A 12,795-nucleotide genomic window follows, 5' to 3' on the forward strand; every position below is an offset into this window, starting at 1 on the left:
ACGATGATTCACTGCAACGCCGTCTCCTGCACCTGGAATGTTTGGACGAAATTCGTCGAATGGCTCTACAGTGCATGGAAGCCACGCAAGCTCGACGTAAGGCTTACCATGATAGCTTCATCAAGCACAAGGAGTTCAAAGAAGGTGATTTGGTCCTAGCCTATGATTCACGATTTGGCAAGTTTCCTAGCAAGCTCCAACAGCGGTGGATGGGCCCTTATAAGGTACTTGCCGTTAACCCTAATGGCTCTATCCAAGTGCAGACCGTTGATGCCTCTGATGATCCCTTTCTGATCAATGGATATCGTCTGAAGAAGTACTTCCCTCCTTGGGGATCTTGACAATTACGGTCACTTGATCCTTTCCCTCGTTGGCACGGCACTGTACTTCTTATGATGCTACTTCTGATAGCCGTTCTTCAGTCATTCCTGATGAAATGGACGCAACCCTCTGTCCCCTCAACTCCACCTTCCAACCTTGATCTCTTATCCTCTATTTTCCACCAGCATCAGTGGCGAGGTTGGTTCTGACAAATGGTAGTTCTACCATTCCCTTGCTCAATTCGAAAAAACGAAAAAAAAAAATACATATCGGTCATGGGAGAAAAGGACTTAGGTCCCTGTCATGCCGACCTATTCTTCGAGAAAAGGTGGAAACACCCTCGGGAATAGGGGAAAACAAGAAAAAGAAAAAGAGAGAGAAAAAAAAAACAAATCTGTTATGAGAGAAAAGGAAGCAATTCCCTGTCATAGCAGGCCTCGTTCCAAGAAAAGGTGGTAAACACTCTTGGGCGAGAAGCTGGCTGTGGAAAAGGTGGCAACACCCAGCAGTCCAGAAAGCGGATTCATTGATTGATATCCCTCGGATCCAATTCCGACGCTACCTCCCTTGGTACGCTGTGTCCTGGGTCTCTCTGCAAAGTGACTACCTGTCCTCTAGCAGACGACATGTTCCTGTCCAATACAACATTCGATTTGAGGGCTACCTCCCTAGGTATGCCTCTTCAACAAACTGACGACACGATTTTCATCGACAAATAATCGAGTGATGTGAGCTTTCATCCTAACCGGATGGGGACGTGAGTATGGGTTGCCTCTGTAACTATCAACAGAGAATGAGACAGAGGGTGGGGGGAGAGACAAGTCTTTTCCCTTCAAATCAAATGAGACGTGAGTAGTGTGAATGAAGTGTTGCACCCACGGGATGGGCCTCTCAATGCACAAAGCACAATTTGTTTATGTGCACTTCACCATAAGGCTCCCTGGCTTTCCTTCTTGCACCGTATGCCGACACAGGGCGGGATGCACCATTGCACCATCCAATGCGCACAAGGCATACAACCTTTGCACAAGTGACTGTGAGGATTACATCAATGGGTTTCAGGAAAAGGCTGCCCTTCTGTAACTATCAACAGAGCGTGAGACAGAGGGTGGGTTGAGTGTGACTGGAGTTTCTTCAATCAGTTACCGAGAGGTGAGATGGAGGGATGTTACGACACTTGGAGTCAAGTATGTTCCCGTTTCCCTATGCACCCACGGGATGGGTCTTTGCCGTCATCACAAGACACATCACCCTGTTCTGTACACTGCACTGTAAGGCTCCCTTGCCTTCCTCCTTGCACTTATGCTAGACGGGTTGGACACACTAATGCACCATCAACTGTGCACTCTGGCATACTCCTTCTGCACCATTCCCCCTTGTCGATTCCTCAACTGGGTACGCGATATGGGTTTCCATCCTTATTCCTTGAGTGATATTAGTCATGGGGCGAGTGACTGTTCTTTCATTCCAATTGAGTGACTGTGAGTTGAGTGCAATATCCCTCATCATCGATAAATTTCCTGCGATTCCTTCCATCAGCTACCTCCCTGGGTGCTGCCGCGTGGTACCTGCCCTGACGGACGTGTGCCGAGAAGATGCCTTGGTACCTCTAGAAGCCGACAACAACACTGGACGTGCAATCGACACTCAACCTTGCTTCTTGACGAAATGGGCCAAGTTTTTCTAACCCTCCCACTTTGGTTTCTTCGTGACGGTCATGTTTTAAGTGTGGGGACGTTAGTGGATGGTCTGTGGCGTGGTGCTAGGTCCCTGTTGCTCGGTTAACCCTATCCATTAAGGTCTTAAGTGTGGGGACGCGTCCCTGCGCGTCTACATTGCATATCCTCTGCATATGCCTTAACTTGCTCATGCATGTTTGCCATGCCTTGTTGTTACCCTGATGGGATCCCTTCCCACCCACCCGGTTATGTTCCACCCACCCTTGGGGCTGTTCCCTTGCAGTTTTCCTTCATTCCCTGATTTTAAGGTCCTGCTATGTGAATGCATCCTACGTTCACTGCAATCCAAATCCAACCTTATAGCCCTGTTCCTCCCTTTGAACTGACCATTTTTCCTTTTTCCCTACCCTTGTTCCGGTGCACGGTTTTTGAGTTATTCATTTTTGAAGCATTTTGCACAAATTAGACGGTTTTCCATATGAACGTGCTTTTCTTGCTTCGGAACCGTGATCTGCCATCATAGCCCTGCCATCCACTTTTCCCCTGACATTTTTCCTTTTTCCTCCGCATCATTCCGATACACGGTTTGTCCATTATTAATTTTCCGGTTTTTTACACCTTTTTCGTGCGTTTTTTTGACATTTTTCCATGTGAACCTGCCCTGTTTGCATCGGAATTCCAATTTGATTTGACAACCGTGTCCCTTGTGTCTTCCCTCGCCTTTTTCCTTTTTCCTCCACCCTCTTTTGACTTTCGGATTTTTACTTATTAATTTTTAAATAAGTTTTTGGGAGTATTTTTGGAGTTTTTCGCATGTGAACCCCTCCTACTTCCACCGGAACTGCGGTTTCACATGATAACCCTATGCCACTCCTTCCTGCGGGCATTTTTTCTTCTTACAACATGTCATTTCGGCGATCGGTTCGTCCGATATTAATTTCCGATCCCATTTTCGGGTCTGTTTTTTGGGTTTTTCCCACGTGAACGCGTCTTATCTCAGTCAGAACTTTGTTTTGATGTGATAGGATTGTCGAGCACATCTTTTTGCACAGTTTTCCTTTTTCTCACACCTCATTCCGATGCACGGATCTCCCGCTATTAATTTTTAATTGCGTTTTTTGGTTCATTTTTTGTGTTTTTTGCACGTGACCGCCCTTTATCCCTCCCAGAACCTCCGTTGCACATTTTCCCTGTCTTCCCCATGTCGTCGTTCCCACTTTTATTTTTACGCTATTTCGTTTTGACGTCCGGATTGGGAGATATTAATTTTTCTTTAATTTTACGTGTTTTCGTGCGACTCGTCCCGCGCGTGAACGCGTTTGTTTTTTATTTTACGCGTCTTAACGTGCCTCTGTTGCCTCCACGTGCCCCGTCGCGACGTTCCGGTGCCTTTTCCATCCCGTCACGGCAAATTTTTTTACCCTCGCCCCGCGCACGCGCGCGGGACAAGGGGGTACGCCCCTTGCATCGGCCCCTGCCCATTAACCCATCCCCCTACCCTTCCCCTTGGGTACCCCTCCCTATACCCTGGCCATTACCCCCTCCCCCTCCCCTTTCCCCACCGGACCTCCCCCCCTCAACCACTCTTCTCTCTCTCTCTCTTTCTTCCCTCCTTCCTGCTCCTCCCTCCCACCTTCCTTCTTCTTCCCCTCCTTCCTCCACCTCCTGCCTCTTCCCCTCCTTCCTCCATCTCCTGCCCCGTTTCCTCCCCTCCCTCCTCCTCCCCCGCCTTCTCTCCCTTCCCCCACCTCCCCTCCTTGCTCCTCCCTTCTCTCCTGCCTCCCGCCTGCGTGTCGCCTTCGTCACGCGCCGCCCGTCATCCGCCGCATCTGCCAGGGCGTTCGTCTGCACCCTGCCACCGTCACCAGGGGGGTCGCCAACACCGCCCGTCGCCTTCGTCACGCGCCGCCCATCATCCGCCGCATCTGCCAGGGCGTTCGCCTGCACCCTGCTGCCGTCGCCAGGGGGTTGCCAACACCGCCCGTCGCCTTCGTCGAGCGTCGCCCGCCGTCCGCAGCGGCCAGGGCGTTCGCCCGCCCCCTGTAGCCGTCGCCAGGGGGACGTTAGTCGCCGCCCCTCGTCAGGCCGTGGGCGCCCGCCTGCTTCCCCGTGAGCCCGCGTAGCCTCCTGCCCTGCCCGTCAGCACCTCGCTCGCCCGTCGCAGCCGCCTGCCCTGGCCGACGTCGATCGCCGCCCAGGTCGCCAGCCGAGGCCGCCGCATTCGCCGGAAGCGCCGTCGTCCGACGTCGTCGCCGCCGCTGCAGCGTCACTGCCACCCGCCGCCGCCGGACGCGCCGCCATCCTCTTCCCCCTCCTCTTCCTCCTCTTCCTCCTCCCTAACTAACCAAGGTTAGTTTCACTAACCTAACCATTGTCTGACTAACCTAACATTAGTTATCTTAATTAACATTAGTTCACACTAATTCACATTAGTTAGGTTAACTAACTTAACCTAACCCCCTAATTAACCTTAGTTAGGTTAGTTCCATTAACCATAGTTAGGTTAGTTCTAACTACCCCTAGTTAGGTTCCCCCTAACCCTAACCCTAACCCAACTTAGGTTAACTTACCCCCTTTAGGTTAGTCTCCACTAACTTGCCTTATCTAACTTCTCTAACTTCACCTAGACTAACCTAATTCCATCTGACTAACCTAACTTGACTTAGTTAGACTAACATGACTTACACAGACTAACATGACTTAACTGACTTACTTTCAACTTACTTACCAGACTAAGCTGATTTACCTGATTTAATTAATTTCTAAATTAATTTCCGCCTCATAACAATTCAAAAAAATTTCTAAAAATTCCCTTCGCTTTTTGCCAATTTTTGGAAATTTGTCCGCTGGAAATTACCACCCCCAAAAATTTCTGAAAAATAAATATTTCCCAATTTATCCCCCACATTACCAACAAATGTAGAAAATTCATTTAAAAATAGTAAAAAATTCTAAAAAATTTCTAAAAAATTATACAAACTTCCCCTCTTCCCCCCTTGACTATTTTTCATTTATTTTTCACTTTAAAATATTATCATACATGGTACCCCTATTGTTTAAAAAAAACAAAAACAAACCAACAAACCAACAAATGGAAATTAACCTTAACACTCTCTTTTTTTTTTTTCATACACTCCATTGTGGATATTTCCTCCATGGCTGCATTTTAATTTTTTCTCTTCATCCCATATTCATGTGCTATATATCTTGATTTCCTTCTTGTTCTTATTATTATTATTTAAAGAAAAAACACAAACAAACGACAAACTACACAAACAAAAAACAACAAAACACATCCACAAAACATAATAACCTCACAAACAACAACCAACCATAAATAATCACAAATTACAAAAATTAAATTAAATTTTAAAAAAAACCACCAACAAAAAAAAAAACAAACTCACCACATCCACTAAGGTGTTGTCTTTGTTGTTTCGTCAGTGGTCTTTACTTTTCCTTTACTGGATTCACTTCTTTTGGGAAACTCTTCCGTGCGCATTTCTGCATTACATACACACCCCTTCCAGGTATTTATTTTCTGTGTTTTATTTATTTTCATTTTCCCCTTAATCACAAATTAATTGTCAAAATGAACTCTTTATTCACCCACAGTTTCCACGCGCATTCGCGCGCTCAACACACACATACTTTTTAATTAAAATAAACCCACCGTTTACTTAGCACGCGCTACGTGCGCTCAAGAGGCACTTTAATTTTTATTTAAAATGAACCAGTCGTCACATGAGCACGCGCTGGCAAAAAAGCGCTCCACATCACCTTCATTTGTAATCAATGAACTTGCATTTAGAGACCCAGTCTGGGTATCGCAGTCCGGGAATCGAATTAAAGTATCGTTTTCACCTAATAATTGGTAATTAAATTTATAAGAAGGAACCGCCGTTTTCTTGCTAAGGTTTATCACTTAATAAAAATTCATCCATTTCTTAATACTTTTTTAAAATCAACCCTTCATTAAATTAATCCCCCCTCACTGCACTTAATTCCCCTTTTTTAACGAACCGTTTCGTGGGATGGTATGCACAGTCATTAGAGTTATTTTCCTGGTCCAGTCCTGGTTTATCAACGATGTCGTCTTGATATGTGTCGGATGTGGTCTTGTTTTGGTTCCACTTCTTTGTTACGGTTACGGGTACGGTATGCAGTTTTTTCTTTTCTTGCCTGATACGGGGTTCAGGGTGTTTGTCTGATGCATCGCATGAAGCTTTCGGTCGCATTTGTCTCGAGGTCATGTCGATTTTTTTCTAGACTGTGGATTGCTTGGGGTTAGTTGGTCGAGTCACGTTTTCTTGTTTGGTTGTTCTCTTATCCTTGGTTTTTTGTCTGTTGCTTTGCAGGCATTCTCCTTGATTGTCTGTGTTTGTGGTGTGTGTGTAACCATCTGAATGGCGCCTTCTCATGCTCCTCCCCCTATCCAGTACGTCCCATTAGTCAGTAGGGATTACTCTTCCCTACTTACTTTTGAGCCTCTCACGAAGGCGGGACTTGCTGCTTTTGTGGCTACTTCTTTTCCATTGCTTCCAGAGGATCCGTCGTTATATGATGAGTTTCTGGCCTCCTGCAGTAAGAAGACAGGACTAGTCCAGGGAATTTCTATGACTTTGACACCTCGAGGCTTAGGAAAGGCTCTGTCTCTTCCCTCCAAAGGTGAACCTTTTGTTACCACTCGTCAGCTTTTCTCTAATGAAGAGATTCTGAAGCTGTTGCAAAAGCAGACAAGGGAAATCCTCGATGTTAAGAAGGTGATCAACTCTTCAGGAGTTTCCTTTTCTATGATCACTGATCCCATATGGAAGACGATCTATCAGTTTCTCCAGGACAGGTTTATGCCTGCCAAAACGCCATCCCAGTACTTGTCCAAAGAGCTTTTCACAGCTTCCAGGATGGTGTTGAAAGGAGTTGCTATTGATTGGAGCACTTACCTCCTCACTAAAATGGATCAGCATTTCGTCAAAGTCACCAGGGGTAATGTTACCAATGTCACATATGGATCATATTTGTCTGCCTTCTTGACCTATTCAGGTTTACAGAAGACTGTGCCTCCACCTCCTCCATCAGATCCAGTACCTCCTCCTCCACCTTCAGATGAGTCCGAACCTATTGACATAGAGGATGATGATTCTCCGCCTCCCCTAGTCATACAGCGCAAACGCTTGAAGAGGGTAGCGGATAAAGCTCCTTCAGTACTTCCTTCAGTACCTATCCCTGCTACCTCTGGCAGTGATCTCCCTGGGTATCTCACTTGTAATAACCTATTCAGAGCACATCGCGAAGGATCATTGGAGATCCCTCCCTGAATAGTCTCGTCTCAGGAGATGCAATTCCTTTCCTCTGTAAAGATATTCAAAGTTCCATTGAATTGTCAGTGACAGCCTGTGTTCAACAGCTGTACGCGTCTTTTTATGACGAACTCATGCAGTCTAAGGACCAGTTGCATAAGGCAACATCTGAGTTAGCTTCTGCTAAGGATACCCTAGCAGATTTATTTAAGCAAATGGAACAGCAAACCCAACTGGTTGCCACCCAAAGCGATGAGATCTCTTCTTTGAAGATCCAGTTACTAGAGGCTCAATCCCAGGTTACTAGCCTTTCAGAGGAGAAGGAGAGGATGTCTAGAGAAGCACAGGAGTTCCAAGCTATCTTAGATGACAAACTTTCAACTTTACAGATTGATAATGACACAGTGGCTTCCCAAGCCTCTCAAATCAAGCAGTTGCAAGATCAACTTGCAAAGTCCCGCTCTGTTCCTCCAAGCCCTCATGTTCCATTGATTCCTTCTCTTTCACAGCAGGACTTGGATACTCTTCAGAGACAGGCTACTTTGTGCCCTCTATTCCAAGATAAAGTGGAAAGATTGCAGTCCAGAATGGACTTGTTATGGTCTACATTTGAACAGTTTCAGGAATATGTATCACTAGACCATTATTTCTTTGTCCACTACCACTTACAGAAGTTGGTCTTCTACATGAAGCTTTCCACGATGGATTTACCTATTCCAGAGGATGGCTGGAGTGGGGCTTGGTCTGCTGAGTTGTTGACAGAGGTAGTAAGAATGGTGTTTGAAGATTCTGTCACGCTAGATACCATGTTGATGTCAAACATGTATCTACGAGGAGACTTGTTAATTCCAGATGAGGTAGATATGGCATGGTATGTGGGGGATGTGGTCTTACAAGCTGTTTTGTATGTCAACCATTTGGAGTTGCGCATAGTTGACATGTTCCAGAGTTACTCCTCCAAAGTGGCTGATTGTCATGATAATTCATGGCATCCCATGATTGATTCTGTGGTCCTAAATCAAAGACAAAACACAGCTCCTACCTCTGCCCAGAGTACTAATCAACTGAGGATGGATCTCTTAGCCTATCTTTCAAAATATAATCCATTTGATGCTACCTTCTTTGATGCCTATCATCGACGATCTCTCTTAGGACCTTCTATTCCTACCCTCCTCTATTACCAACAAATGGCTCACTGATATGCTATATATCTTTCCCTTTTTCAATCTAATTCCACAACTATTTTACCCCTTCTTTTCCAACCTTTATCTTTCCCTCAAATTCCCATTTTTACATACTGTTCCTTTATTGAGGATAGGGTATTTTCCCCTTCTCCACCCTGTCCTTCTCCATCCATTAATGTACCCTCCACATTTCCTATTTATCAGTTAACACCGTTCCTTAGTGATTCTCTCCAAATTTCTACCACTCCTTCTTTAACCTTTTCTTCCTTTTATGTTTTTTCTTATCCCTCCCTTCATTCACTCTTCCTTATTCCATTACCCTCTCCTAACACTTCTATATCTCAACCACCTCAGTTGGTTAGTGACTGTGACGGGTTTGATAATCAGATTTCCAGAAGACGGGGATGGAGTTTGGATGATTGCCTTACAGGACCTCAGATTAATTGGCCAGTAATTCCAGGAGAATGGACAGCTTCCAGTCAAGCTTATCAGAACTATGTTCATTTTGCTCAGCAGTATTCACAGTCTGCAGATCCCTCAGTGAGATTAACTGCTCACTTTGCTTGGTACCTGGCGTATATGCATAGGCACTCTCATAATGATTCCAAGCCTATTCCAAAGTTGTGCATGAATGTCAATGTGAGCATTGATTCCCAACAGCTGGATATTTTGTATTTTCATGCCCTTTGTTTGCCTAGCAGATACTTGGTCCTGTTGGAAAGGATGTGCTGTCTCCAGTTTTTTCAAAATCCTCCTAAAAACTTTGTAGATGAATCCTTGTCTATGGATCGTTTCCGACAACATCAATCTTTCAAGAGGGATCATCTTCATTGATACCTTTCCAATGTATGGTGGATGCTTTTTAATGAAAATCTCTCTTTTTGGAGGAGTCATTCAGATGGTTGTGTTGTGTATTAGTGTTTGTGTTGTGAGTTCCTTTATGTCATACGAACATGGTGGTTTCCTATTGGATTTCGTGTGCGAGCTACATTTTGGAGAATTGTGGTGATGGGGTCGTGGATGGAGAGTTGAAGCTGATGCTGATGAAGAAGAAGAAAACTCTTATATCCTTTATAAATTTGTTGAGATTTTTAGTTTGATCAGAAGTGTTAATGTATAAAGGGTTTTCCTTTCTTTGTATTTTTATATCAGAAACAGGTTATAAGTTGGGGTCGTGGTGGATGGATTCTTTTTGAAGAGATATTGACGATCCAAGTTGCGCTTTTTAATGCACTTGTATTCCATTTTTCCAGGGTCGCGAGGACGCTTCCTTATTAAGTGTGGGGATATGTTGAGTGTTGAAATGACTTGTTTTTTGGCTGATTTTTGTTGTTTTTGAGAGCTGAATGGTTGATTTTATGAGATGATTGATTGGTTTGGAAGTGGTTTGAGAGTTCTTTGGATGATATTGATTGAGTTTTGGAAGATCATGATGTTTATTGGTGGTTCTGTGATGTTCTGATAGGTTCTGATTGGTTCTGTATACCTTCTGTTTTGCTCTGTTTTGGTCTGTTTTGTTCTGATTGTCTTCTGTAAGGGGGGATGGAGTATTGATTGATGAAGATTGAGATCTTGTGAAAGCTTATTGAATGGTTTATGAGAGTTTGGAATGGTTTGAGAGTATGAGTTATGTGGTTTTGATGACCTTCTGTAACCTTCTGTAGGTCTTCTGTAGAGCTTCTGTCTCTGTTCTGTACTGTAGTTGTTCTGTGACTGTTCTGTATGCTTCTGTATGTGTTCTGATGGATGAGAGTGTAGCTTGGGAAAGTTTTCTAGCCTTTGAAAGAGGTTAATACAAGTGCAAAAGAGCTGGAAGAAGTAGCTGCTGAAGACTCAAGTGAAGACTAGAGTGAAGTGACAGTAGTGAGCTATGAAAGGACACTGTAGTGGCTCTGGTGACTCTTCATATCAGACATACCTCTTGGGAGGGGTATCCACGACCTAAGAAGGATTATTGAGAGTGATTTTGAGAGATTGTAGAGAGGATATGATGTATTATTGATGGAGTGAGAGAGAGAGAGTCAGAGATAGCCAATTCTACTCAAATAGAGTGATTGTATATGAGAGATTGAGAGAGAAGACTATGAAGATATTAAAGATGAATACTATGTGATGTATTTCCATTCAAATATGGTGTATTCCTTTGCTTTCTTTGTTCTATTGATGGATTTTGTGAAGATATTGAAGAATATGGTTGATTCTATCAAATCCGTGGGAGATCTACATGATGCTGCATGAAGATTTGTTGTGCCTGGTGTTCTTTTCTTCATTGTGATCATATGAAACATGATAAACAAGCTTGTTGATGTTACAAGATAGATTTTCTTGCAAGAGAATTCCCTTTTCCTTGGTGTTCCTCTTGGGGCTCCAGCACATCTTTGGAGCCTGTGGTGGGTTTCATAGCACTATTGATGTCAGATTTTATCTTCGACTTGCAAGCTCCTGATAACTCCAAGCTACCAATGAACCATTCACCACTAGACAGTGGCGGCAATGGGACATGCTGCAATCTCTGGCTTTCTACCACATACAATGAATTATAAAAAAAGATATTTTGAGTGGCAAGTTGACTTTTAGAGGTATTATCATAGATCAAAGAACCTATCTCTTCATGCCAAACATGTATCTTGCCGCTTAAACATTCCACATTCTGCCATTCATGCAAAGTCGATGGATATAGAGCTGTCAATCAAACAAGACTGAATTAGAATACTGCAAAGACTTTTAAAAACAACTCTGATACAAAAGAATAATCAATGATAAAATTTAACAACTTACTGTTTTGTTTATAATTTGCAATGTTGTTCTCGTCGTGTACAGATATTTGTTTATGCGTATAAACATGTTGAATCAACACTTCTGTTACTGCACTTGTGCCATTAAACACTTTTCTGAACTCTAGAATTCTACCTTTCCAATGTTTGCTAGGGTTTGCAACATCCTTGCGCTTGACCTTGAAATTCCCTCGAGTACTTGGGTGCATCAAAATCCAATCCAACTTATAATACTTATCACAAATCCAATTACCGCCATTATCTTTCCTGTTGAAGACCTCCACTGCAAGTATGCTACTGATATTTTTCCTCCGTGAAGACATCTGTAAGAACCAAATACAAAAGTTACCTATCAACATGTTGCAAATGTTCTCTCCAAATGAAATTAAATTTAAATGGATCAATTTAAAAAAGAAACATTGTACCTATAATTTCTTTCACAAAGATCCCTAGATATGTTGAACAAGAAGTTGACTTATAGCAAGACCATTGTTCCTTCACTGACAGATTCCTGTAGTACAAAAGCAAAAGAAATATTGGGTCAACGCATACATATAACTTATATAGGCTTTGTCCAAATGCGTTGAAATTTAACCATGGAACAGTAGTAAAAAATGGCAATATACATGTGGCTTTCTCTGCAAAAAATCCCAAAGATGTTGTAGAAGTTGAGTTCTTAATAAATCATTGTTCTTCACCCTCGGAGATTCTTGGAGTAAAAAAACAAAGGAAATCTCAGTATGCATGTAACTTGTATACATCTTGTCTAAACGAAATAAAATTTAACAGTGGAGCAACAAAAAAACAAGACAATATACCTGTAACTTTGTTTACAGAGAAACCCTAAGATGTTGAAGAATAAGTTGAGTGTTCAAAATCCCAAAGATGTTGTAGAAGTTGAGTTCTTAATAAATCATTGTTCTTCACCCTCGGAGATTCTTGGAGTAAAAAAACAAAGGAAAGCTCAGTATGCATGTAACTTGTATACATTTTGTCTAAACGAGATAAAATTTAACAGTAGAGCAACAAAAAAATAAGACAATATACCTGTAACTTTGTTTATAGAGAAACCCTAAGATGTTGAAGAAGAAGTTGAGTGTTCAAAATATCACTATTCTTGACTGTAAGAGACTCCTAGAGCATCAAAACAAAAGAAATTACATGTCAGAGAATGCACATAACTTGCACAGGTTTTCTCTAAACGAGATAAAACTTTACCATAGAACATCTATGGAAGAGAAAAATATGCATGTAGAGTTTTGTGAAGAGAATCTTAGGGCTTTGGTAAAACAAGCTCTGCTCTCATAAAACACATGAAACTCTCTCTGTGCTTGTGCAAAGCAAATGAAATTTTACAGGGTTACAGACAGGGCAAGAAATAGTGAGGCTGTAAAATTTTGTCAGGAAAGAAGAAGCGGGGAAAGAGATATGACAAATTTGAGTTCTGCCTAAGAAAGAGGGGGAAACTGAAAAGGGGAGAAAAGAAAAGTCAAACATAAAAAATAAGAAAATGAAAATTCGAGGCACAAACTTCCAA

The 12,795-nt window shown here is 42.8% G+C and overlaps 1 long non-coding RNA gene across 1 annotated transcript; it reads right to left on the bottom strand.

Moving 5' to 3' along the window:
• Positions 1-11,880: 11,880 nt before the first annotated feature.
• On the bottom strand, positions 11,881-12,365 carry LOC148032831 (uncharacterized). The gene is made up of 3 exons (XR_015691767.1): positions 12,306-12,365; positions 12,077-12,196; positions 11,881-11,967 (listed from the first exon to the last, which is right to left on the bottom strand). It is a non-coding gene; the product is annotated as an uncharacterized LOC148032831 (long non-coding RNA).
• Positions 12,366-12,795: the final 430 nt, after the last annotated feature.

Source organism: Lygodium microphyllum, chromosome 8 (assembly GCF_053477565.2).
Source record: "Lygodium microphyllum isolate KBCC chromosome 8, Lygodium_microphyllum_v1.1.10, whole genome shotgun sequence".
NCBI classification, from domain to species: domain Eukaryota; kingdom Viridiplantae; phylum Streptophyta; class Polypodiopsida; order Schizaeales; family Lygodiaceae; genus Lygodium; species Lygodium microphyllum.